The sequence below is a fragment of the Pinus tabuliformis genome, chromosome 5_1 (assembly GCF_031772625.1).
Source record: "Pinus tabuliformis cultivar Carrire ecotype Pingquan chromosome 5_1, CPIR1, whole genome shotgun sequence".
Lineage (NCBI taxonomy): Eukaryota > Viridiplantae > Streptophyta > Pinopsida > Pinales > Pinaceae > Pinus > Pinus tabuliformis.
Window position 1 is genome coordinate 836,016,958 of NC_142305.1, and position 25,288 is coordinate 836,042,245.

The 25,288-nt window shown below is 41.1% G+C and overlaps 1 pseudogene; it reads right to left on the reverse strand.

Annotated features, from left to right (window-relative positions):
* Window positions 1-426: 426 nt before the first annotated feature.
* On the reverse strand, window positions 427-12,996 carry LOC149167483 (uncharacterized; annotated as a pseudogene).
* Window positions 12,997-25,288: the final 12,292 nt, after the last annotated feature.

Below are 25,288 nucleotides of genomic sequence, written 5' to 3' on the forward strand. Positions count from 1 at the left end.
TAGTGTTTTGATTCATTAGCACAGAGATGGAAATTCTCGCCAAGGATTTGACCACACCTTGGTCACGATTTATTTGTGCGCATATACATTCCCAACACTCAACCCAGATATTCAACTCAACATTGAATCTACAATAATGCTCAATGCATAGCAATATTGGTCCACGCCATTACAACAAAGCAGGTCTGATTTATATACATGTCAATTCAATCTTTGGCCCTGTAAGCTCAATTAATCACATTCCTCACTTATTGATAGTCTCAAAAACTGATACAGCATCTCCCTCTGAAACAAATTTATTCACTGCGTACTTGCGTCTATAACCAGATCTTGTCCACAGATAAGATTCTGACTTTGTGCTTCTGTGACAGATTTTGGAACACCTTTTACTGATCCAGAATCAATTGAACGGAAAACCTGCACATGCTAATTGTCTGGATCATCTTCCTCTGAAACCCATAAATGAGGATCACCGCTAGGAACATTCACTGGGAAAAAGGCTTTAAGTCGATATCTAGTCCATTTTAACTCCTGCAAAAATATGGAGGCCATAAAGCTGCAAATGTAGATAATAGCAGGCACCACAGCCTTAGAGGACTCATGCATATGTAGATCATCTATAAGGTAGAAAGCAAGCAGGGCCTGTGAAACATTCGTTATAACTCGAGCAAGCATATAAACCAAAGCAACCTGATAAATAAAAAACCTTTTTGAACCAGTAAAACCATGAAATCCTTTTCCAACTTTTCGGTTCTTTGTGATGTTGCAACCTCGGCTCTTTAACCCCAACATGAAATATGATCACAAAAAGGCTGCCAATAATGATTGATAAAACTGCAATCCAGCGATACTGTTTCTCAATGCCAACAGAATCATTACCTGATATAAATTTGAACACGATGAATGCAATTGCAAAAAGTAAAAGGTTTGCAACCATGGTAAAAGCATTATGACAACTGCTGAGAGAGCCACCCTACTAGTAGAATTTGTTGTGACGCAATTCACCATTGCCATGTGAGAGACTTGAGTAGTAGCCCATCCAATGTTGAAGATTGCAGCAAAGATACTATATCCAATTGTGCGTACTGTAATAGAGTTCGTCCCAAGAATTGTACATACCAAGCAAGTCCCGAACACACAGGAAAATGACACAGCAACTAAAAGTGATCCACCACCATGCCACACTTTAAAACGACCAAACCTATCAATCTGTAACATCAATTTTCCAGCATTAATTGAATTCTCTTTCCCTAGCTTCAATGACCTGCACAATGCATCCTCTGAGTTCCTTTTTCAACTTCCAACATTGCCTTTTCCTTCTTGTAGGCAGGAATCTGTTGAGGAGGCCACTCTCACACATTACAAAAGCCAGTGCCGCATATTATAAAATCTTCTAAATCATGGCACACTATATAGTATATTTCAGATCAAGAAAATTACAGGCATCACTTATCTAAACTATACATCAGCAGATGAGCTTGAAAGGGAGGATAAATATTCCATTGCAGCAATCCCATCTCTCCCGGTCAAATAAATATTACAAATCTTCTGAAGTTACTGTTATCACCAAAAGATAAAAATCTGGAGAGAAAATTTGTGTATAACCAAAAGCGATTATATTTATAATACATTTGAGTGGTTTGAGATTGTATGATGGTGCTTCCATCGAAACTCCAAATTATCACCTGAAGCCTGGAATATCAACTCTACGAAATGATTCAGCTGCAAGTATTATTAGTTGATCCTGTATATTGAAAAAGTGTTTTCCCTCTTCATAACTGTTTCCAAATGCTGTGTGAGCAAGAACATCTGCTGTCAGATTGCGGAACTCCTTGAGCACTTCAACTTCTGCTTCACTAGACAACACCAATTTGCTCCATTCCTCCAACATAGTGGCAGTACGTTCCACAATTGTTGGAATCAAACCCTGTCGAAGAAGTAGCACTGCACCAGCTGAAATGTTCCTTGCATTTGTTCAGCTGAAAAGAAATTGAAGATATCTTGTATGACAGTTGCTTTAATATCAGTTCCCACACTCTTAGTGATATACCGTGAGAAATACTTCAAAAGATAGGTCAAAATAATGTCCATTTTCCACTTGGGTTCTGTCAATGCCTGAAGAAATGGACCAATCCACTCCTTCTTGTAAAATAATTCATTTATGACCATTTCCAAACAGGTGTTCGGGATCTCTAGTGAGATTTCTCCAAATAGTTTTTTGCCTCTGAGTGTTGTTGATGTTTTGAATTGTGCTTGTGCAGGAATAGGAGTTTGAAGTCGCTGCTGCCTTTTGAAGAGCTGGAGAACAAATTACATAATCTAAACAGCACATTTAAATGATTTCTTCTTCAAAACAGGGTTTTGAAGAAGAATCAATCTCTGACATGAGACGGAGTCTAACACAAACAACGGCCACTCACATATCTGATCATATTCATGAGTGGCGACGTCATCGTAGAATGGTAAAAACGTATGTTCCTGATCAACTTTTAGCTGAATGGTTTATTAAGTATTTGTTACCTTCCATTACAGAAGATGTTGCAAAAGGGGAAGTCGTCACTGAAGAGCAAGTTATTGCTCGTGCACAATATTTAGACTTGATTTACACTCAATCTGGCATGCTCTACGATAAAATACCTGACACTCCTAGACCGTAATTCTCGGTCCCTCCTCCTCCTAAACCAAATAATGACTCTCATGCCAGTGATGGCGTGATTGGCGCAACGGACATGAAATCGAAAAAGGCTACATCTAAAAAGGCCCGTAAGATTTCCAGTCAAAATGCAAAACAAGAACTTCTTGCCTCAGAAGTAAATGTCGTCTCGATAGATAAAGGCAAAGAAACCAAGCAACCAGGAGGCAAGAAGAAAAACAAAGGGAAGAAGAAGAAACAGGAGGAATCATCACCTGAAAAATCTTCTGCAAACCCTCTTGGAAATAGGAAACCAAAAAATCCATGCTTTATATGCGATGAGGATCATTGGGCATCAGATTGTCCACACAGAGCTGAGCTTAGAAAATTCTTCAAGAATTCAAAAACCTTGGCAGTATAAACTGATCCGTTTCCGAATCCAGGAACAAATCTGGTTGGCAGTGGAAATGCTTCCCCGTCTCAAGTGCTGATGTTGTCGGTTTCCAAACAGCAAAATGATGCTTTGATATCGACAAGGAAAAAAGATTACGGGAATCCACAGCTGTCGAACAATAAGGATAAAGATCAACCTAGTGGTTCGACAACAACTTCGACAGAAGTTGCGCCGCCCATCATTCCTGAGCTGACAATAAAACCGCCAAAGGGTGTAGTACACAAGTCGACATTTGATCCTCGTGCTAGAGTAGCACAACATTATAATATAGTGGAAGATCTGGCCCAATCGCCATCAGCTATGTTGACACTTGAGGTACTACAAAATTGCCCATCCCAAAAGCAGGCTTTATTATCAGCTATCGGTGGGATAGACCCAAAGGATTCAAATCTTGTGTCCTTTAATCATAAAGGATACGATCCTCAGTTACCAGCTCAACTAGCTTTCCTCATTCAAGTGAAAACCCTCAACAAAATTGTTCACAATTATTGATGAGGGGGCATTTACATGTATTATGTTAATGAGTTGCTGGAAAACTTTAGAGTCTCCAACCTTGTCACGATCTTCGACGACATTAAAAGCATTCGACGGACGAACATATACCCCATATGGTATTCTAAGTAACTTGCAGGTTGAACTAGGAGGGAAAACAGTAGAAATAGATGTCGAAGTAATCGATGGAAACCTCGATTACAACATCCTACTGGGAAGACCATGGATATATGCTATGGCTGCTGTTGTGTCGACCTATTTTAGGAAGATTGCATTTCCCTTTCAAGGAGGGATTACAATCGTCGATCAACAAACTTTCCTCCCAAATGGTTCTCAAGTTACGGGAAGCATTCCAATGATCCATGGAAGCCCCCATTCGCTTCAAAATATCGGAGTAGGCCTACTAAAAGACCCTATATTAATGGGAACTTTTTCCCTTCCGCCTCCAATAAATCTGGCGGAAGTAGCATCGGTAGGAACCTGCAATATGATATCTTCGATTGAAAAGATCTCAGAAAATGATATAAACATGGATCATACGCAGGTATTGCCTCCAAGCCCAATGGAAATATTGTAGCAATCAATGTTCCTAGCATGGGAAGCAGACCCAAATCAACACTCATCAAGCGTTTGGATAGATAGGTCTAAGGAATATGGCACCCCTTCAGATCCTTGGTCGTGGGTGCATTACACCGACGAAGGAATTGTTCAATCAATGGTAATTGAAGGGGCACCATGGGAAGATTACCACCATCATTCCCTTCTTCCGGATTGTGAAGAAGATACTCCTGATGACCTTCATCATCCTTCAGTTTTTTATTTCCTATTGAATACTGTAAACATGGTGGATTCCGAGCGAAACTTGTCCAACATTGAAGAGACTATCGCCATAAATATCTCGACCAAAACAGATGTTGTAGAGAATATTTATGCTGGCAAATGTTGTTCTCCTTTAGAACTGGAAATATATAACGCTCTTTTTCGCGAATTTAGAGATGTCTTTGCTTGGTCATATAATAAAATTCCAGGCATTGACTCGAGTATCGTTGAACACGAAATTAAGATGTATCCAAATGTCAAACTAGTACGACAACGGCTACGGCAGGTGCACCCCAAGAAAGCCGCTGCCATCAAGACAGAAATTGAAAAACTTCTCCATGCTGGTTTCATTTACCCGGTTCCTCTAACCGATTGGGTATCGAACATTGTTCATGTTATGAATAAACAAGGAACGATTAGAGTGTGCGTCGATTATAGGGATGTAAATCAAGCTTGTCCAAAAGACAACTACCCTACACCCTTCATTGACCAGATAATTGATGAGTGCGCCGGATGCGAAATATTTTCATTTATGGATGGATTCTCTGAGTATAATCAAATAAATATCCGCCCACAGGACCAGTCAAAGACTGCATGCATTTGTCCATGGGGCACATCCGCATATCGCAAATTACCCTTTGGTTTAAAGAACGCAGGGGCAACATTTCAAAGGGAAATGAATTATGCCTTCCATGACATCAAAAACATCGTTCAACCATATCTCAACGACCTTCTGGCTCATTCGCGAAAACGGACTGACCATCTGCAGCATTTAAGAGCGATATTTCTACGTTGTCGACACTATAAGATACGACTCAATCCACACAAATGTGTGTTCTGTGTTAGTTCTGGTCGTTTACTTGGTTTTGTAGTCTCAAAAGACGGGATTCGTCTCAACCCATGTAAGGTTCAGGCAATCATAAATTTGCCTCCACCTTCAAATTTGCTTCAGATTTAGAAACTCCAAGGGAAAGCAAACTTTCTGAGGAGGTTCATTCCAAATTACGCTGAACTTGCGAAAGGTTATACATGTCTATTGAAAAAGGAAGTGCCCTTCGTCTGGGATCAGGTTGCGCAAGCTTCCTTTGATGCTTTAAAAGAATCCCTAATGAAAGCATCATTAATGTACGCTCCCGATTATCAAAAATACTTTAACCTATATCTGGCTGCAGTGGATACAACCATCGCAATGGTTTTAGTTCAAGAAGACAACGGAATTGAACATCCTATATATTATTTGAGTAAGAACTTAAATGATACAGAAAGCAAATATTGTTATGTTGAAAAGCTAGCACTCGCAGCTGTTCAAGCGATACAGAGATTTCGACACTATGTCCTCTTTCGAAAAACTACCATTCTGTCAGATTGCAACCCCATGACTTATATATTGTCGCGACAGTTGCTGGGGGGAAAATATTCAAAATGGATAGCAATTCTACAAGAGTTTGATCTGGAATTTGTAAAATCCAAGTCAAAGAAAGCCCTGGTTTTCGCAGAATTATTATGCGATCTCCCATCGTCATCCAACGATGAAACATCTGAAGAAACAATTGTGGATGAATCTTTGTTTCTGATATATTCAAGCAATCCGTGGTATGGAGATATAATCATTTATCTCCAAACCCAAAAATATAGGCCTAATACCTCCTGCTTCGAACAAAAACGTATTCGATACCAATCAAAATACTACATGATCATTGGCGATACACTTTACCGTTGTGGTGTCGATACAGTTCTACGGAGGTGTCTCACCCATGAGGAGGCTGAAAAAGCCCTGAATGATTGCCATTCAGGCGCGTGTGGGGGGCATCAATCCAGTTACGCTACAGTGCAAAAAAATTTATGAGCAGGATACTTCTGGCCAACAATGTTCAAAGCTTGCATAATCGCAGTCAGAAGTTGCCATGCATGTCAAATTTTCGATAGCAAAACCAGAAGACCACCCGCACCTCTGCAACCAATAGTTGTTGTTGGGCCATTCGCCAAATGGGGCATCGATTTCATGACATGTAACCCCACCTCGACTGGGGGGCATGGGTATATCATAGTCGCAGTTGACTATTTTACCAAATGGGCTGAGGCGATGCCCATTTCAATCATGTAGTCGCCAGATTTGGTGTTCCACAGGCTATAGTCACAGATCATGGATCGCATTTTCGCAATCACATGATGGCCAAATTAGCTGCCAAATTAGGGTTGTCTCACGACAGCTCTACTCCATATTACCCGCAGGCCAATGGACAAGTTGAAGCAATCAACAAGGTCCTGAAGCGCATGCTGCAAAGGATGATTGGAGTCCACAAAAGGAGTTGGCACCTAATCATGTCTCAGCCTTGTGGGCATACCGAACATTGGTAAGGAACTCGCAATCAACCTTCTCCCTAGAACTTCGGAAGAGGAGGCTCGTTTCTTGGAACTAATCTAATTGGATGAAACCCATCGTGATGCCACTTTGGCTAACGAAGCCCATAAGAAACGAGTCAAGGCACAGTTCGACAAGAATGTCAAACCCCGTGTCTTCTCAGAAGGTGACTTGGTCTTGCTTTATGACCAAGAATCCGATAAATTGGGAGCAGGTAAATTCAAGTCTTTATGGATGGGCCCCTATATTGTTAAGCGAGTGTTAGCAAAAGGAGCCTACGAGTTAATGGATTATGACGGGATTCCACTAGCACAACCTCGGAATGGGTTGTACCTTAAGCGTTACTACGCATGATTCAGTGTGGTAACCTATATGCTTTTGTTACATTTTTGTTTTCGCTAAAGTATTTTTTTTGGTCAAGTAAATCCACTTTTCACATTTGTCGCAGATGTCGAACCTATTGGAATCTTTTGTTGGATATGCCGATGGAGCAAGTCGTAGTTCGCGGAACCTATCTTCTGCGGCATGGGCCATTTTTTATCCAAGCAGCGAGTTAGTGAGTTTCATAGGGGTATGTATTGGTCGATCAACGAATAACATTGCTGAATATAGCGCGTTGATAAAAATTCTCTCTGATGCCATCACACATGGCATACACTGACTGGTCGTCAGGCTAGACTCACAGCTCGTCATACTACAACTCACTGGTATCTACTCCGTCCGAAATCTAGCTATCTATGGCATGTTCCTAAGGGTCAAGATTTTGGAAAGGCAATTTGATTTTATTCAATATCAACATATTTCCAGAAGCTTAAACACATTAACTGACTCATTGGTAAATTATGTGTTAGATAGACATTTGCAACATTTATAAAAAGAAGCATCTCATCAATATTTGCATCAGGATCATGTAACTTAACCAAAATAAAACTCCGAAAATCAAAAATATATATATAACTGTTTATGGTTTACACATAATGTTCTGTAACCAAGACAAAATTGGTCAAATGACCCAAAACTCAAAACGCTAGGGGGCACCCTAGTCTAATGATGCTGGTGATAACAAGTCACAGCCTGTGCAATCATAAGTAAAAGCCTAGTCCATCGACTTGGCACGCCAGTAGTATGTCGCTGCAACCTCAAAGGCAGCTCATCAGTCCTCACATCTGGAATACCGAGAGTGAGGCCCTCGACCTGATCCTGTAATGCTGAAAGAGTCTCGGCCACATCAAGGTCGCGAAGGATAACCCTTCCCACAACCTCTCCTGCTGGGGCGGCAGCTGGCACTCTCAGGCGTACTACTGGCTGAACGGGACCAACATCTGCATGAGCACATGAGTTTTGATTAGCCTTGACAGAGTAAAGCATGAGGACATTATAAAAGAAAAACGATAAACAGAAATATGGTCAAGAATTTACCAATGGCACCCCACTGTTTGGCAGCCAACAGTACCAAATCCGGGTCACCCCGGAAGTCCATACCAGCATATGGATACTCGGAATAAACCATCTCCTGACGATCAAACCACCCAAAGAAGGTATCAGAAAAATAAATCTGAGACTGACCAGCATGCCTAGACATATGGTCAACCCATCTTTGCATACGTGGTTCAATCGGTGGAGGTAAACCAAGTGCAATATACTGCGGCTACATCAGTGGTATCTTTTCCAAGGCGAAGGCGATCAAAATAGAACCATATCCAAAGTTCTTCAATCTTCCATTTTTCACCTTGGTCAATTGTTCTTTCATCACAAGGAGTACTGCATCACACCAATTGAACACCTTCGGTTCGAGACATTCCAAGGCATAGTGCATATAAGACCGGTTGGCCACATGAAGAGCCGCACCACCAGCCATCCTACCAAAGGTGAACAGAATGGTCCTCAGTGACCTATCAGTGACATCTCAGATGATGATCTTGCCGTCCTTACTTGGCTGAGATCCCTCTCTGCAATACCTGCGAATGTAATCTCTCACAGATTCACCCCCACGGGCTGAACCTGATAAGGAGATGGGGGCACCCCGCCTCGATAAGCCGGTCAGAAAATAGATGTCCACGACAGTCAAGGGGATGGATTTGCCCCTAATATGGAACACCTGGCTGATAGGGTTCCAAACATTGAGCAAATACTGCAGCAAGTTGATTTGTTGCCTCATGCTAGAGATGCGGAAAAACTTCAGCAGGCCACAGTTCCGCAATGCATTTACTTTAACCAGATCATGTAAAGCAAGCATGTCATCTTCTTCATGCTCACGTTCTCGCCATGTAATGGTCATTTTGCTCCAATAAATCTCTGAAAACAAATAAGAGAAGAGTTAGATCCTGATTTGATGAGAAACAAGAAAAAATTTCCATTGAAAACTGTGCATAAATTTCCTTCCTTGCGCTCATCGCACCTACAGTAGTGTTCTGGGTGCATTGCATGTCAATTGGCCAGTGGACAGGCCAACATGCAACACACTTTTCGATATAGAAAGGGTGCGATGGAGCCAGGGCGAGTTTTTCAAACCCTAGAGGCTCAGAAAAACCAGAAATCAGGCTCAGAATAAAAAATGGAAAGGATGAAATGAAAGAGCTCAGGTTTAGCTCCTACCTGGTCCAGACGGCGCCGAAAATCGTCCACAGTATCTCCCAGAATCAGCTGGTGAAAATCAAGGGGGAAAGCACCTCCAAAGCTCCAACAAGCCAAAGTTCAAATGAAATGGTAAAATGAGAGGTAAAAGCACTTTTAAATTACTTTTTACGTAATTCGAGTAAAATATTAGTGTCCTAGCTCATTTTTCAAACATATATTGTTCATTTCTAACTAGTTTGATGAAGCTATTGAGCATGCAGTACAATATTTGAAGGAACAAAGCTATTTATGGTAAAGTCAAGAAATGACCGTTATATCGAGCAGTTTTAACGTGGACTTCATGCTCGTTAAAAAATAAACATAAGCAATGAGCAAATGTTTCCCCAAGCGTTTAAGCTCATTAAAAAATGAACCAATTTCCGGTAAATAACCATCGTGAATGTAGTACTTCAGCCTTTGAAGCCTTGGTCGTGTTCTCATCATCACCTCCACTTTGTATTGGCCGATCATTCACCTCCACTTGATTGTTTACCCCTTTTGAGGAATAGCTGCGAAAAGTGATTTTATTAGCCATCCTTGTAACACTGTCGTGATTGGGAAATTCCAAACCTTACCTGGAATCAGTTGCTACCCGAATTTATCACTCGTTCCTCAAAAAACGAGTCTCCTTTAAGCTCTTTTCAACTGACTCGTAAAATATGAAAAGATTGTTGAGCCATTGGCCTCTCCAGCTCGTTAAAGTGACCGGAAGTGTTATCCCTCTTTTAGATTTTAATCTTTTTGGACCTGAGGGATTATTACACAAAAAGATCGAGCACTTTTTTTGTTCGGCTCGTTAAAAGTACCAAAAATTCATCCCTTCTGTATTGTTTTATACTTTTTCAAACCTAAGGGATTAGATGACGAAAAAGGATTTTTGGAGTTTCCTTTACGTCCCTTTTCAGACTCTCTAAAATTGAAAAGGACCGAGTTATCTTTGTCGTTAAACTCGTTAAAACCTAATAGCGACAAACTTGTCCATAATAGACAAGAACAAGTTTCACTATCACTAGGCTCGTTAAAACATAGCGATGGGTTTGCCTGAAGGGAAAATTATAGAACAAGCATATGTTATCCTCCTCAAGCTTGACAAAAATAAAGAGGTACTGGTCAAAAATGACTAGGGAAAAATTGGGAAGAAAACTTGAAGAAACTTTGTTGGTAGCAAGTCGCTCTTGAACATGACACTTTCACTCTGCATCCAAGTCGGGTTGGGTTGTTTCATTCACCGGTCACATCACCATGGTCACATCACACCATCCACACTCGGGGTTAATGCTACCAATCCATCATGTTAGTGTTGCCGATATGTTCAAGAGAAGTTACTCAGAGAATTCACCTGTGTCTCACCCGCTGCAATACATTTACGCTCCATTCTTTCATGACCACCACCCTGAACCTTATATCACCAGATCATTTTCACCTCCATTAAAATCATTTGCTCCATTCCATGTCATTGATGTGGCATTCATTAAGGCCCTCCTATGACGGATCGCTTCTTGTCGACATCAGCTCATTATCCAAGAAGTCGGTCTAGGAACACCCCTTTCAGTACTTTGAAGCTTGCATGCCTCAATGGCAAGTTTCTCTCTTCCGGTGACAGGTTTACATCAATGACCTTCGACCGAAAGATTTTGCGTGGTGTTCAACGCCAAGTCCTTTATTCACACCACGTGAATTATACTGCAATACCTTGAGGATCATTATCATTATCGGTGATTCCTCTTGCGCCTATTAACAGCTTACATCATTGGCTGGTAATCAGGCGATGTCTTTCCATGTTCGACTCCAGAACATCTCTCACATGGATCGACTTGTACTTTGAGTGAAGATCGAACGAGATTGAAGACCCCGGATCTAGTTTCATCCATCCGGGCTGCGATATATATTCAGGAAAATAAATACATCAAATGTACATCATTGCTGCACAGATAATCATCCAATCTAAGGGATGATGGCTCTACCAGAATCATCAATCTACACTCAAACGATTGTATATCCTATGTACATGAAAATGAATTTATAAATCTGAGCATGGGAATGCCCGCCTTAGATAGATCATGAAAATATTATGAAGATAATGTATTGTATTGTATCTTATTACAGGTCTCATTCCAGCTTGAAAGAACTTCGGATCCTCATGATAAAGCATTTCACCCGACATCAAAAAAGATTAACGACCTCATGCTTTAGGGGGAAAATGTTATAGACATTTTCGGGAACTGCAACCCCAAGCATAAATGTCCATAAACTAAGGGCTCCTAAGTCCCTAAAAGTGTTGTTCCAACCCCTAAAAGAACAAGGTCATCTGATTGCAGCTTCTCCCAGAAGTTCTCCATGAAAAACTGCTCAGAACTGGTCAAAACTGGACCATTTCACCTGCTCCATAGGCAAAGTGCATTGCATCTCACCTAAATACACACAGTAGGTGCGTTTCATTTCAAAAACCCCTTCTATGGGGTGTGATGGGTGAGAAGGTACAAATGGCAGTGTCAATCCGCAAGGTGGAGAAGCATGGAATCTTCCAGAAACTTCTCCTGTGACACTTGCCTCTCTGAATTCGACCAGGGATGAGTAAGAGATCATCAATCTCCAAGTGGAAGCAAGAACTATCAGAGGGAAGACACTAATCAAATCACAAGCTGACTCATCTCCCTTGCAGACATCTATATTTGGATCCCTCATCCCAGAGATCCAGAGGCTGGAATTTTGCATCTTGTAAGGAATTGCTGTTGGTTTCTTGAGGCAACATCATAGTGTTGGGCGATCTAAGCTTTTCATGAGGTGAAGAAGGGCTCACTTGCTGAGAGGATGATGTTGGGTCATAATGGTTGGTTGTAACTCTCTTGGCTCTTTCTTGATTATCAATAAAGCTATTCAAGTTTTCCTCCATACTCTTGTGTGATTTATGTTTTATGCATTTGTATGGTTAATTTACATCTGATCCTAGATTGTTTATGATAATAGATCTATGTTCTAGTATAGTGTTATGCTGCTTTGATTCTATAGGTACTCTGTGAAGCTGGGTATACGAGAAAGCAAGTAGCAAAGGACTATCAGAAGAGAGAGGAATCGAGCAAGGAACCAAGCGCAAGACAGAGGTTGGTCTCCTTTATTCTTCTCTCATCTATCTTTCATAAAGGAAAACGAAAGTAGTTTTACTTTATTTGTTTCTAAGCTAGCTACCAGCCTTAGTGGGATTAGCAGTTCTGCATACACACTATTCCCGGTAACAACTAGGTCCAAAGTGGAAGCATTATCCAGAAAGTGAAGCAGTGATGGAGTTTATATAATCAATCTCCAAGTGGGAGATTGTTGGATGTGGATCCTAATTATCTTCTTGATTTAGAGGTCTTGTTTCAGTCGCGTTTGGATCCCAATTCCCCCATTATTGCTGCTTGGGGGGTCTTTAGGGGGGGGGGGTGCATGTTTGGAGCCCCTCCCCCCTAGAAAGGGTTCGAGAGCAGTGCCCCCAAAGCTAAAAATAGATGAAAAATTGCCTCATAAAATATTGTAATTTCATAAGAGGTTATCGCGTTCTGCTGGAGCCGCGCGCACCTGAACCCTAGGAGATCGACCACAGCAGAGCAGCGCAGCGACCTGGGCCTTGGCCCCAGCCATGGCCCCTCCAGATCTGCCTCAGGAGGATCACGATCCTCAAAGAGCCTTCTCGGATCTGGTAAAATCTCTCCCTCCCCAACGCGCCAGACCAGCAATTTCGAAATTCGTTAAAAAACTTGACATTCTTCAGGAAGTTCAGCTGCCTCCAACCCTTCCTCCCATGGCAGCGCTATCTCTTGCCGAGAAAGGACTCATAGGGAAATTCACAGGCCTCTGGCCTTCGCCAAGAACCATTCAGAAATGGGTCGAAAGAAATTGGACAGATAAGATCTCAGGGAAGATATCAATCAGATTTTGTGGAAGAGGGTACTACACATTCCACTTCGAATCCAAAGCAAACAAGGACCTGATCTTCAGAAATGGGCCGTACTTCATGGATTCCAGGGGTCTCTACCTCAACAAATGGACCCCAGATTTCGATCCAGAACTGGATATCCCTAGCGTTGTTCCAGTTTGGGTCCGTCTCCCACACTTACCTCTCCATTGCTGGGGAGATGAATTGGTTCGGGCCATAGGGAATGTCGTTGGCAAATACATTGACCGTAGTGAGCCCAAGGACAACATGCAAGCCTGCGCAAGGATCTGTGTCGAAGTGGACTTTGGTTGAGGATTACCAAAAGCAATAAAGTCAAAGGTGGACGATTGGAGCCATATACAGCAACTGGACTATGAGCAGATACCATTTAAATGAAAGGTATGTCACGAATACGGGCATTTTGCTAACAGATGCACTAAAATTGTAAATGCAGAGAATGAAGAACAAGACGGATAATGGGAACCTGTCAAAAAGAAGAAATCGCCCCCCCCCCCCCAAGCCTTCCAAGGACTCAGGCAATCCTGGTCCTTCTGTTCAGCGTCCTTCCTCCCCCTCTCTCACCCCTTCTGAACCCCTCCTCCCCGATCCTCCCCTTCCCTCTTCCTCCAACCCCTTCCTTATCCTCTCCTCTGATGATTCCATTCCTGACCCCCCCTCCTCTGAGCCCCCTGTCTCCCTTCATCCTCAGACCATCTCCTCTCAACCCCCTCTCGAGCCTCACCCATCAAGGATTACCAGAAGCTCATCTAAAGAACATGGAGCATCCAGTGATACTTTCAAAAAACCAAGCCCTAGCAGAAAATCCGCTAAACAACACAGGGACGAAAACACCCAAAAGGACATAGCAATGGGTACACAAACTCCTATAGAGTCCTTCATCCTTGGACATCAAGAGAAAGAGACAAGCAGTAAAGATCAAGAGAGGCGAGCACCTCTCCACACGCCCAAAGTGCCATGTTGAAAATCCTTTCATGGAACAGTAGGGGTCTAGGGCACCCCTCTAAAACAGCTACCCTCAGAGATTTAACTTACACTGAGAAGCCAGAAATAATGCTGATACAGGAAACAAAACAAGATCAGCATGAAATGAAAAAAATTATAGACCAGCAGAAACAATACTTGGGAAGCATTAGCGAATCTAGAGGAGCCTCGGGAGGCATTGTTACTATTTGGGACAGCAGCGAATGGATTTGTACTGCTACAAATCCCCATCAAAACTGGATCAAAACTACCCTTGACAACAGAACAGGTAATCAGACAGTGGTCATATATAATGTTTATGTCCCTAACCATTATATAGAAAAAGAAATTTGCTGGGATAATTTGAAGAATATCATTGATGGGGAAAGAGATCCAAATATCATAGTTGCAGGCGACTTTAACCTGATATTGCATGCAAATGAAAAAAGGGGAGGCACATTTGCACCAGATCCATTTAGAGATAGCCTGGAGGCCATTATTCAGGATCATGATTTAGTTGATATCATCCCCAAAAATCGCAGATATACCTGGAGCAATCACAGGATTGGTAGTGGCAATATAATGGAAAGATTAGACAGATTTCTAGTTAACATCTCGCTCCTCTCAACTTTTTCGACAGGATACACCAACATCCTCAGTACTTCCGCTTCTGATCACTATCCTATCACCCTAACTTTGGAAACCCACTGTCCTCTTGGCCCCATCCCTTTTAAATATAGTCCTCTATGGAATCAGATCCCTGTGGTCAGAGAAATTGTCAAGGAAACATGGAGCCAGCATGTGGAAGGCTCGCCTTGTTTCATTTGGGAAACCAAATTAAAAAGAACCAAGAAGGTATTAAAGGATTGGGCCAAAGAAAGTTACCAGGAACCAGAGGAGAACAAAAAGAGGGTTAAAAAGGAGTTAGAAAATTTGCAGGCAAGGATTGAAGAGCATGGACTAATGCAGCAAAGCAAGGAGCAAGAGAGCACACTATATGCACAGCTGAGCTATATTAATAGGGAGGAAGAAACCAAATGGCGCATAAAATCCAGACAATTATGGCTCCAAGGGGGAGACAAAAATACAGCTTACTTCCACAAACAGGCCACTGCTCGAAAGCTCAGAAACAATGTAAATACAATCTTAGACAGTGAAGGAAACCGACACAGCACTCAAGAGGCCATAAGGAATGCAGCTTCTAAGCACTACAAGGACCTCCTAACTGAAGTCAAAGGGCCAGAAGACTACTCTGACCTGCTCCAGCATCTGCCCAAAGGAGTAACAAAGGAGATGAATGATAATCTTAGCAAAGAAATTGAAGAAGAAGAAATTAAAAGGGCAATCTGGAGCCTGCACCCTAATAAAGCAACAGGGCCTGATGGATTTCCCATCTACTACTACAGGGAGTTCTGGATTGTGATCAAAAAAGACTTGTTAAAGATGATTCGGTGGGTGCAAAGGAAAGGGAAGCTTGGAGGTTTCACCAATTCTACTTTTTTAGCCCTCATTCCTAAAGAAAATTGGCCTTCCTCCTTCTCCAGATTCAGGCCTATTTCCCTTTGCAATTCTTCATACAAAATTCTAACCAAAATCCTAGCCACCAGACTTAAACCCCTCCTCCCCTCCTTGATATCTGAAAACCAAGGAGGCTTTTTTCCTAATAGACATATCACTAACTCCATTCTTCTTGTCCAAGAAGCCATTCACTCAAGTCTTTCCAGAAAAGAGAAAGGATTTGTCTTGAAGCTTGATCTGGCGAATGCCTTCGATAGAGTAAGGCACTCCTTCTTATCTGTTGTTCTTAATAGGATGGGCTTTGAATCTTCCTTCATCAATCTTATTGTTTCTTGTATATCCGGTCCCTGGATCTCCCCCTTGATCAATGGCAGACCAGGTGAAGCATTCCAATCTTCCAGGGGTCTTAGGCAGGGCTGCCCCCTTTCTCCCTATCTCTTCATTCTCATGGCAGAATCCTTCAGTCAAGTGCTGGATCACAACAGAAGAGTGGGACTTATAACTGGTATCAAATTTGGGAACGGAGTAAAAAACATTAATCACTCTCAGTTCGCTGACGATACCTTATTAATCGGAGGAGCCTCCACTACAATTGCAAGAAGGTTCAAGAAATTGCTAGATCAATTTATGGAGTACTCGGGAGGCTTGGTAAATCAGCTTAAAAGCTGTATTTACGGATGGAACACGAAAAATCAGGTTATTCACAGCATTGCCAACATATTTGGTGTCACATGCAAATCTGAATGGACCCATTTCTCATACTTGGGCATGCCAGTCAGTTTGGGACCTTTGAAGGCTGAAACTTGGAACAGGATCATAGACAAAGTGAAGAGGAAAGTGCAGCAATGGGGAACAATGTGGCTTAACCCAGCTGGTAGACTCATCCTCCTTAAATCGGGTATCACTTCCCTTCCTCTTTATCATTTCTCTCTTTATCAGGCTCCTACTATCTTTCACCATAAATTGGAAGTTGCCCTTCGCCAATTCCTTTGGCAAGGGGGAAAGAATGACAAAAGCAAGTTCAGTTTAATCAAATGGAAGCAGGTTATTCAAACTCAAGATAGAGGAGGCCTTGGCATCAGAGCACCAAAATTTTTAAATTTGGCCTTTGGCGCGAAAATTGTATGGAGGTTAATAACAGGGCCTCCAATGTGGTGGAAAAGAGTGCTGGAGACCAAGTATCTAAACTTCCCCAGGCAGCATCTCCTTGACTCTAATATCCCCAACAGAGACTCTACCAAAATCTGGAGGTTATGTAAGAAAGCTCTTCCTATGATGATCCAAAATATTTTGAAAGTCCCAGGGGGGGAGCCAGCACAAACTTTGGGACTGATAAAATATTGGGACATCAACCTCTGAGCATGCACGAAGAAGCCACTCCTGTCATCAAATACCTTAATGAGAGAGGTATCTATAAGCTAGCTCAAATCTCCAACTGGGACCCTCATTCCCGTGCTTGGATTGGTTGGTCCTTCCCATAAATTCCCAATGCCTTAGAACCCAGTCTCACCTGCCTAAAGACTCTTCTCCACAGCAAGGCTCCTATCAAAGAAGATGAAATGGACGACTTTCGTTGGGATCCAACAGGAACAGATTATACAGTCAGAGCAGGTCACCAACACATATGCAACAGCACTTTTCAGATTAATCTGTGGCCTCATTGGAAAATTGCTTGGCGAACAGAATCTCTCCCAAAAATAAAAATTTTTATATGGCTTCTGCTGAAAGGCAAAATTCTAACAGCAGAGAACCTTAAAAGAAGAGGCATCAATGGGCCATCCAGATGCCCCAATTGCTGCAAAGCTGAAGAAACAATGTATCATTTATTCATAGAATGTACATTTGTTGTAGAATGATGGAGAAAGATGTCCCTCATTGGCAATTTACACTGGGACCCTCAGCATACCATAGCTGAGACAATCTATAAGTGGAGAAAATCCTATCCTTGGAAAGAAAAAAGAAGTCACTTGGTGAAGAGAGTTTGGAACGCCCTCCCCCACACCTTATTGTGGTGAATCTGACTAGATAGAAACAAAACAAAAAAAATCCAAGATAAGAGCACAAATACAAGAACAACCTGCGCAAAGCTAAAATTCTCGCTTTGGAAACTATTTCAACCAACACTACTGGGAAAATTGATGCAACCCAATATAGTGTTGAGGAACGAGATTTAATAAGCTACATCTTGGACAGATAACATAAAGTATTAGAAGGCAACAGGATCGAAGTTCAGAATAAAGCAGAAGCCAGATCATGGAAAGTCAAACTAAAAGAATAGGAATTTGCCAATTGGATTCAAAAGAGCAACTGCGACTCCTTGTTCTTCGACGGGGCATCCAAATCAAATCCTGGTATAGCTGGAGCAGGGGGACTGATTATTAATCCCAAAGGGGAGTGTATCCTTCAATATGAGTGGAGCCTAGGGAAGTTTTCGAATAACAGAGCCGAAGCTTTGGCTTTGTATCAATGCCTAATTCAGCTAGGCAAATTGGGAATAAAGAAAGCACAGGTATTTGGGGACTCCTCAGTGGTAATTCGCCTAATGGTTCATCAGCAAAACTCCCTCAACACTCTGCTCCAACAAATCAACAGACGAAACCAAATTCTGCATCAGGCGATGGAAGACATCCAATACTATCATATACTCTGAAACCTTAACAAGAAGGCTGATGATAACGCCAACAATGCGTGTGGAAGACCTGTTGGCACCCTAAGATGCAATTCCAAAGATACTCTCCAATATTTGCCATGATTTCAGCTGAAAACATCAACACCAAGCCCAAAATCGGTGTCAGGCCCGAAATTAGGCACATTACATGGGCTGACATTGGGACTGACCTCTGCAATAAGATAGTTCAAGGGCACGAAATCCACCGGATAATCATTAAGTGGGATAATCGTATCAAGCCCGCCGGCAGATCTCCCAACAGATCTGTCTTATGGATTCACTCGGATTTTGTTCAGGTCTGCCAGCAGACCACCCTCCAGCACCCCGTGACTGGATGGCCCCTCTCCCGCCTCTTTCCATCCCTGCTCCCCTCTATATCTTTCTCCCCTCCTTCTTTCCCCTGCGCTATCTCCCCCTGTCGCTCAGTTCCCTTTCACTCTTGTTGTTATCGCCCTTCGTCGCTTGGCTCCCGCGAATTTCTCTGCTTCTATCCCAGAACTATCCTCTGCCCTCAAAGCTCTGTTACGAGCCTTAGGACAGTCTCAGTTTACTTCTCTTCAGACTACTACGCCTACAGGCGTCTTACTCATCAGGATCAGCTTATTCTCGTCTTAACCATCCTCTGGCCTCAAAGCTCTGCCTCGAGCCTCTAGACTGTCTCATTTTACTCCTCTTCAGATTGCCACGCCTACAGGCGTCTTACTCTCACATCCTTCGCTGATCTCTTTATCATCCCCACCATTTCGGATCTCTACGCTGAGAGCTTCTCATCCGCCTCCATTCGCATCTTCATATCCTCCCAATCTCCCGCAACTGTTTCTATGGCACACAACGAAGATTGTCTGCATTGTGCAGACTTGCAAGCAGAGCTAGAGGAAGTCAGGGCCCAGCAGCGCATTCTGGAAAATCAACAAAGGATATTAGAGACGAGGCTTGAAGATCAGAACCGCATCTTGAACGAGAAATACCGGGCTGAAATAGATTTGTTCCTGCACAGGGTGGCCTCTCTGCATGACCAGTTTAGTCACCTATCAAACCGCTGCAGCCACGCTGAAGAATCGATTTCAATCCTGCAGTATATGATGGATAAGCAAAACAAAGTTGCTCCCAGTTCCTCAAGTGCCAAACAGCCTGAAGTGGATCCAAATCCAGAGGAATCAATCGCAAGACAAATTAGCCATATTGAAATAGATTAAAATTCTTTGTAAATGTCAATTTTGGTTATCACAATATGTAAGAATCTACAGCAGCTCAGGTAGTTTTAGAACTAGAACAAGCAGAAAAAGAATCAAGGAGAGATCCCTTTTTTGTAACTCTCTTGATCCAAGCTGCTATCGATATATAATGTACTTCAGGAGCTCTGACTCCTCTCCTTTTTTCAGCCCTTAATATAGCAACCGAATTTGTTAAAAAAAAATATTGTTATTTCATAGTCAATCTAGGTCATTCATTAGGGGGATGATCTAACAGTAGGAGCTATGTTTAATTTAGGGTTTTTTTCCCTAGAAGGAAACCCTTGGTTTATATGATGGAATTATATGGCAGATGTGTATTATTATTATTTTGAGCGAGAAAGAGAGAGGACATTGTGATAGAGAAAAGAGGAAATTACAGTGGATCTGTTGTAGGTTGTATCTCTTAACTTTGCTAGATAATATAAAAGGAAGGACTAGGTGTTTCTCTCTATACGTAGCCCAAATTGGGTGAACCACTTATATTTGTGTCTCTCTTATTTTATGTGTTTCTGTATTTATGTTTTCACAATATTTTGTGTACTTCATTGCTCCATTAATTAATTTATAACACATATCTGTCACCCATAAGGTGGAAGATGTTTCTCACCTATCTTGGTCTAATAGAGTATACCCAATTTAGCACCATACCCTTAAGTTGGTCTTGTTGGGATTGTTACTCCCTATTTAGCCAACGCGCTGATTGAGCTTGAGGTGTGTGATCCTTACCTTTGGTAAGTCAGGCATCTCACTCAAGATGGATTATGATGCAATTGTTCTACCACATGACCCTTGAGGGTCATTATTGGGAAGATCAGTAAGTAATAGGATGGATGAGATATTATATCTCGCCTATTGCTCGACACAGGGTGGATGACATATGCTCTGCTATGACATGACTTGAGGTGAGATTGTCCCATAGGACCTTCCTCATTGTCATTGGATTAAAGGTTGAGATGTGCTCCCCAATGTGGTTGCAGGTTGAGTAGGGCTCCCTAAAGATAAGCTCTCTAATGTTTCCTGGGTAGTAGCATTGGCCTCCCCACTAGAAGATGAATAGAGGGTGGTATCTTGGACTCCCCTATGATATAAAATCATTCTTATTTTAGATTCAAGAGTGTTCAGCATATAAGCATAGATAATGAACAAAGTATGGGAAAATTAGAATAAATGAGAAAAGATGAGTAAGATATGCAATGGCGTCATTTGTTGACAAGATACATGTGATGGGACATATGTTGCATTCAATAATTTATCCCTGGATGAGAAGGAGTGTTAATTTTGGTAGCTCGGGGACAAATTCCCTTTTTGGACAATCTTCCTCATCAAGGAAGACCCCTTCTAGCCCTTGGAAGAAATTAATATGGTTAAGGAAAAATATATTTTAATATGGAAACCCCCCTGTGGACAAAAAGGACAAGTCAGCCCAAAAGGAAATTGGACACCCTTGGATGGCTATAAATATAAGTCAAGTGACACTCATTTGGGGATCATCATCATTCTTCTTTCTTTGGTTTGGCTTGCACAAGTCTAAAGTGGCTAACGGAGATTGGTTCATAGAGGTCCAAAATTTCAGGGTCTGAAGCTCGCACGTGTGATTAGGGTTTTTTTGGTTCTCAGCCATAGGGATGTTACAAGATATTTTTGGTTGCAACTATAGAAACACAAGCATATGAGTGTGGTTGGAGGGTTTCAGCCACATGCACATTTCTCTCTCTCTCTAGTTGGAACCTAGGGTTTGATTTTGATAGTTGATAGTAGTTGACCGCAAATTCCAACAGTTGAGGACAATTGACCGTAAGCTTCTGAATCAAGGTTTTGATTATTAGAATTGTTGGGTTCATCTCTCAAATGTTGTTTAGTTGTTTTTGTTGGATAGTTTTGTGGTTGAAGATATGCATCTCTCTTTATTGAAACATTTAATGAAAATCTAATAAGAAGAACAATTTGAAAGGGTTTTCCCCCTTATGGGGTTTTTCCCTGATCTCCAACCAATCCTAATGTCTCTATGTGTGAATTATATTCTTCTATTGTTCCTTGTGTTCTTTTGCATTGATTATGATATTGTTCTTTCTATATAATTTAATATGTTGTTGAATAATGTTATAATGTTGTGGGGTGAATTAAATGTGTAAATAATGAAATGCAATTATCTAGAACAAAGAACAATATAGATCTAAGAAAAATTAATGGACCTCTAATTGTAACATAATGGAAAGTGATTAAGATAAATCCCAATGATGCTATAATTTTAGGCATCCTCAGTGTGAGTATTGGGTATTTTCATCCTTAAAAGGATTTTAGACACTCAAGGAATATAGTTGGTTGTAATTCTATTTATCTGTAAAGAACATCTACAATATGGTTGAGTATTGACTTTATCAGGAGAATTCTTTCAAGAATTCTTGTAGACATGATTACACATTGAAAGATTCACATCATTGAATGTCATTTCATTTGTTGATGTGAGAGATCACACTCTTGTAAAGGGACAAAGGAACTAGAAATATAAGAGTTTGCATCCTTATTTATGACAAATTTTACTATGGAAAGGATTCTATAAAGAATAGGTGGAGCTTAATTACCCTTGTTATGCTAGTTCTATAGGCTACACAAAGCTAGAAGATAAGGACAGATGAGTGTATCGATACATTTTCTCACATTTTTGGGTCCTTCATTTTTTGATCATTTCTGGCATAAAACAGTTGTGGAAAAGTAAGATTTGCAAGCAGAAGACAAATGGGTAATCTGGCCAAAAAACAACACCAGAAAAGAAGAAAGTAGAAAGTAAGAAAAATTTAGTTACATTGGAACTTGCCAAATTCGTTGAAGAAGGATTGATATTTTAAAGTTGAAGGGATCAAGTAAATGTGGACCAAGCAGATACATATCACATCAAACGGTTTAAAGTGGACCACATCAAGTGAGTGCGAAGAAGACCAAAAGGGCCAAAAATTATATATAGACACACAAAGAAATCCGCGAGGAGAGGGAGATAAGAACAAGGTCATTATGCTACAAGAATGAGAACTTACTTTTTGAAGAGATATTCAGTTGTAGTTTTGTTATGATATTGAGTTTGTAATGTGATTTTAGAAGAAATTGAACAAATTTCTCTAAGTCCTTATGGATCTATACTCTAGTGATTGAACTGGCCTGAATCTATATAAAAGAATATTGTTGTGGGGAGAAACATGTGTGTTTGTGTACGAATGTGATTGTATTATATGCCTTCTTTAAAAAAAATAAGATCTTATGTTAAGTTCTATGTGATGCATTTGTTTACTTTATTCATAAAGGCTATTCAATAGATCTACAAATGATAATGGGTTTAATGTATAATATAAGTAAGGAATCAAATATTGTCACCATTTAAAACCCAATCACCATTTACAACTATTAGCAACCCTTGGGTGGGACCTTCTTCCCTTGTGAAAGATTGAAAAAGTCAGTGTTATGCTAGACTACAGCAGGCCCTTTGTTGGCACCCTATGGTCAAATTTTGGGTCTCTACAATAATAAAAAAAATCACAACAAATGGTTTCATTACCAGGACCCGAAGATTAATTTGGGTTCTTAGATAATGTTGACTAGAATTATCAAAATTAGAATTCGGGAATGGTGGGAAGAGAATATTGATTTATTTGTTCATCAACAAGGCGAGTTATGGCAGAAAAACATAGATTGGATCTAGGATGAGATTCTTTTTGCGGGACATGCATGCGATACATATGACATATTTTAGTGGGAATTCCCTGACAAATTATATAATTGGTTAAGTAGACTACAACATACTTTGGGAAGTGGAATTGGTGGGTGAATCTTTAGGAATTGGACCACAATTGATCCATCTACTTTACGTCAATTAGACCACAATTTAACAAGGGCTATTGATTTGTGGGTACAATCCATGTTGGATGGATATATTATTGAGTTTGTTGCAGAGAATCACTAGTCATTTTCTAAATTTGAAGGAGTGTTCAAGTACAAATTAAGAGGTAGGTTTCTTAAAGAAATTCCTTTGTGAATTAATTTTTTTTTATGGTGGAAGAGAGACTATTGTTGTTTCAACAATCTAATATGCCATCATAAAACCCTTGTACTGGGGGTAGGGTTCTAGGGGGAGATGTCCACTAGTTGCAGAAGCTGAGAAGAAGTTGTGATGGATAAAGGAGGGGTTGCGGAAGGCACAAGATTTAAGAGAAATTAGGAAGGCACGGATATCTAACTAGTGGAGATAACATAAGCTTCATGATATTAGGAGAAGACGAAGGGAGATGCAATAGATAGGTCAAGTGTTGAATAGTCCAAGCTTGAGGAGAGGAGATATGAGCAGTCCAAAGTTGTGGAATGAGATAATAGTAGAGGGATTGAGTTTTAGCGCAATAGGAAGAGCTAGAAGAGATGAGATGGGAGATCATAGTAGGAATAGTGAAACCCATCAGGAATCAGATGAATGCTAGAAACGACAGGGCATAAGATCGTAATGATTGATCTGAATACTGTTGTGTATGAGGAAATGAACTTTGTCATGAGAATCTTATTCCATGAGGATGATTCCTTCCCGCAAGTAGCAGTACGCAAGGTAGCAGCATGGTTGGATCTATCCCTAACCTTCCCCTTGTACCCTATCAAAATTCTGTCTGTTTTATTTCTAAGTTATTCAAAACCTTAAAGTTTCATAAATTTCATAAGGTGTATGCGATTGGTAACTTTGATAGCAACAGTTAGTCGCATTCGACAACTTGTTCACAACCTAGTTCGAGAGGATTCATTCTAGTTTCGCCTGGTATACTTCAATGGTTGGGAACATTGATCTGATATTCACCCTATGAGTGATATCAATTAAAGATTTATTAAACTAAGGTATTACAGACTCATGTGTTGGTGTGTGTGTTCTGTGTTATTAAAACAGCAGATTGATTAGATTGCCAATACACAGATGATAACATGGAAAGCCAGTAGAGAAATACAGTAAGCAAACATAGAGACACAAACAATTTTAATAAGGAGTTCACCCTATTCTCCAGGGCTACGTCTCCGGTCCAGATTTCAGTGGTGGCCTTGTAATATTGTGTCTTCAAGTAGAAAAAATACAATACAGGGACTCAATATGAGTTCTCCTAAAGCAGATTTAGCTTGGTAGGGTGGTTCTTGGATTCCCCAAGCCACCTGGAGTACACAAACTCTTCTTCTTCCTACCAACTATGTGACCTTTTGGTCTACAGTGGAAAGAGCCAAATGTGATGCTCAGTCCGGACAGATTCCTCATGGGAAGGCTTGAATCTTCAAGCTCTCTGGCGCTTGATGCTACCCCTGGTCAACTCGACCCTCTGTCTCTTCTTCTTAGCTTTACTATTCTCTGTGTTCAGTCCTCCTCTCAGGGTACACTGTTCACTGTCTCTCTTGGTCACTTGGACTCTACTCAACTCTATTCTCTAACTGTCTTCTTTCTCTGTTCATGGCTTTAGCCATTCGATCCCTATGCTTGTTCGGTTCCTCTTCTGCCTGTCGATTCGCCTTCTGCAACTACGCTTGGAGTTCCCTGTGTTCGGCATCATCATGAATACTCAGGGAGTGACCACGTGTCCTCCTCTA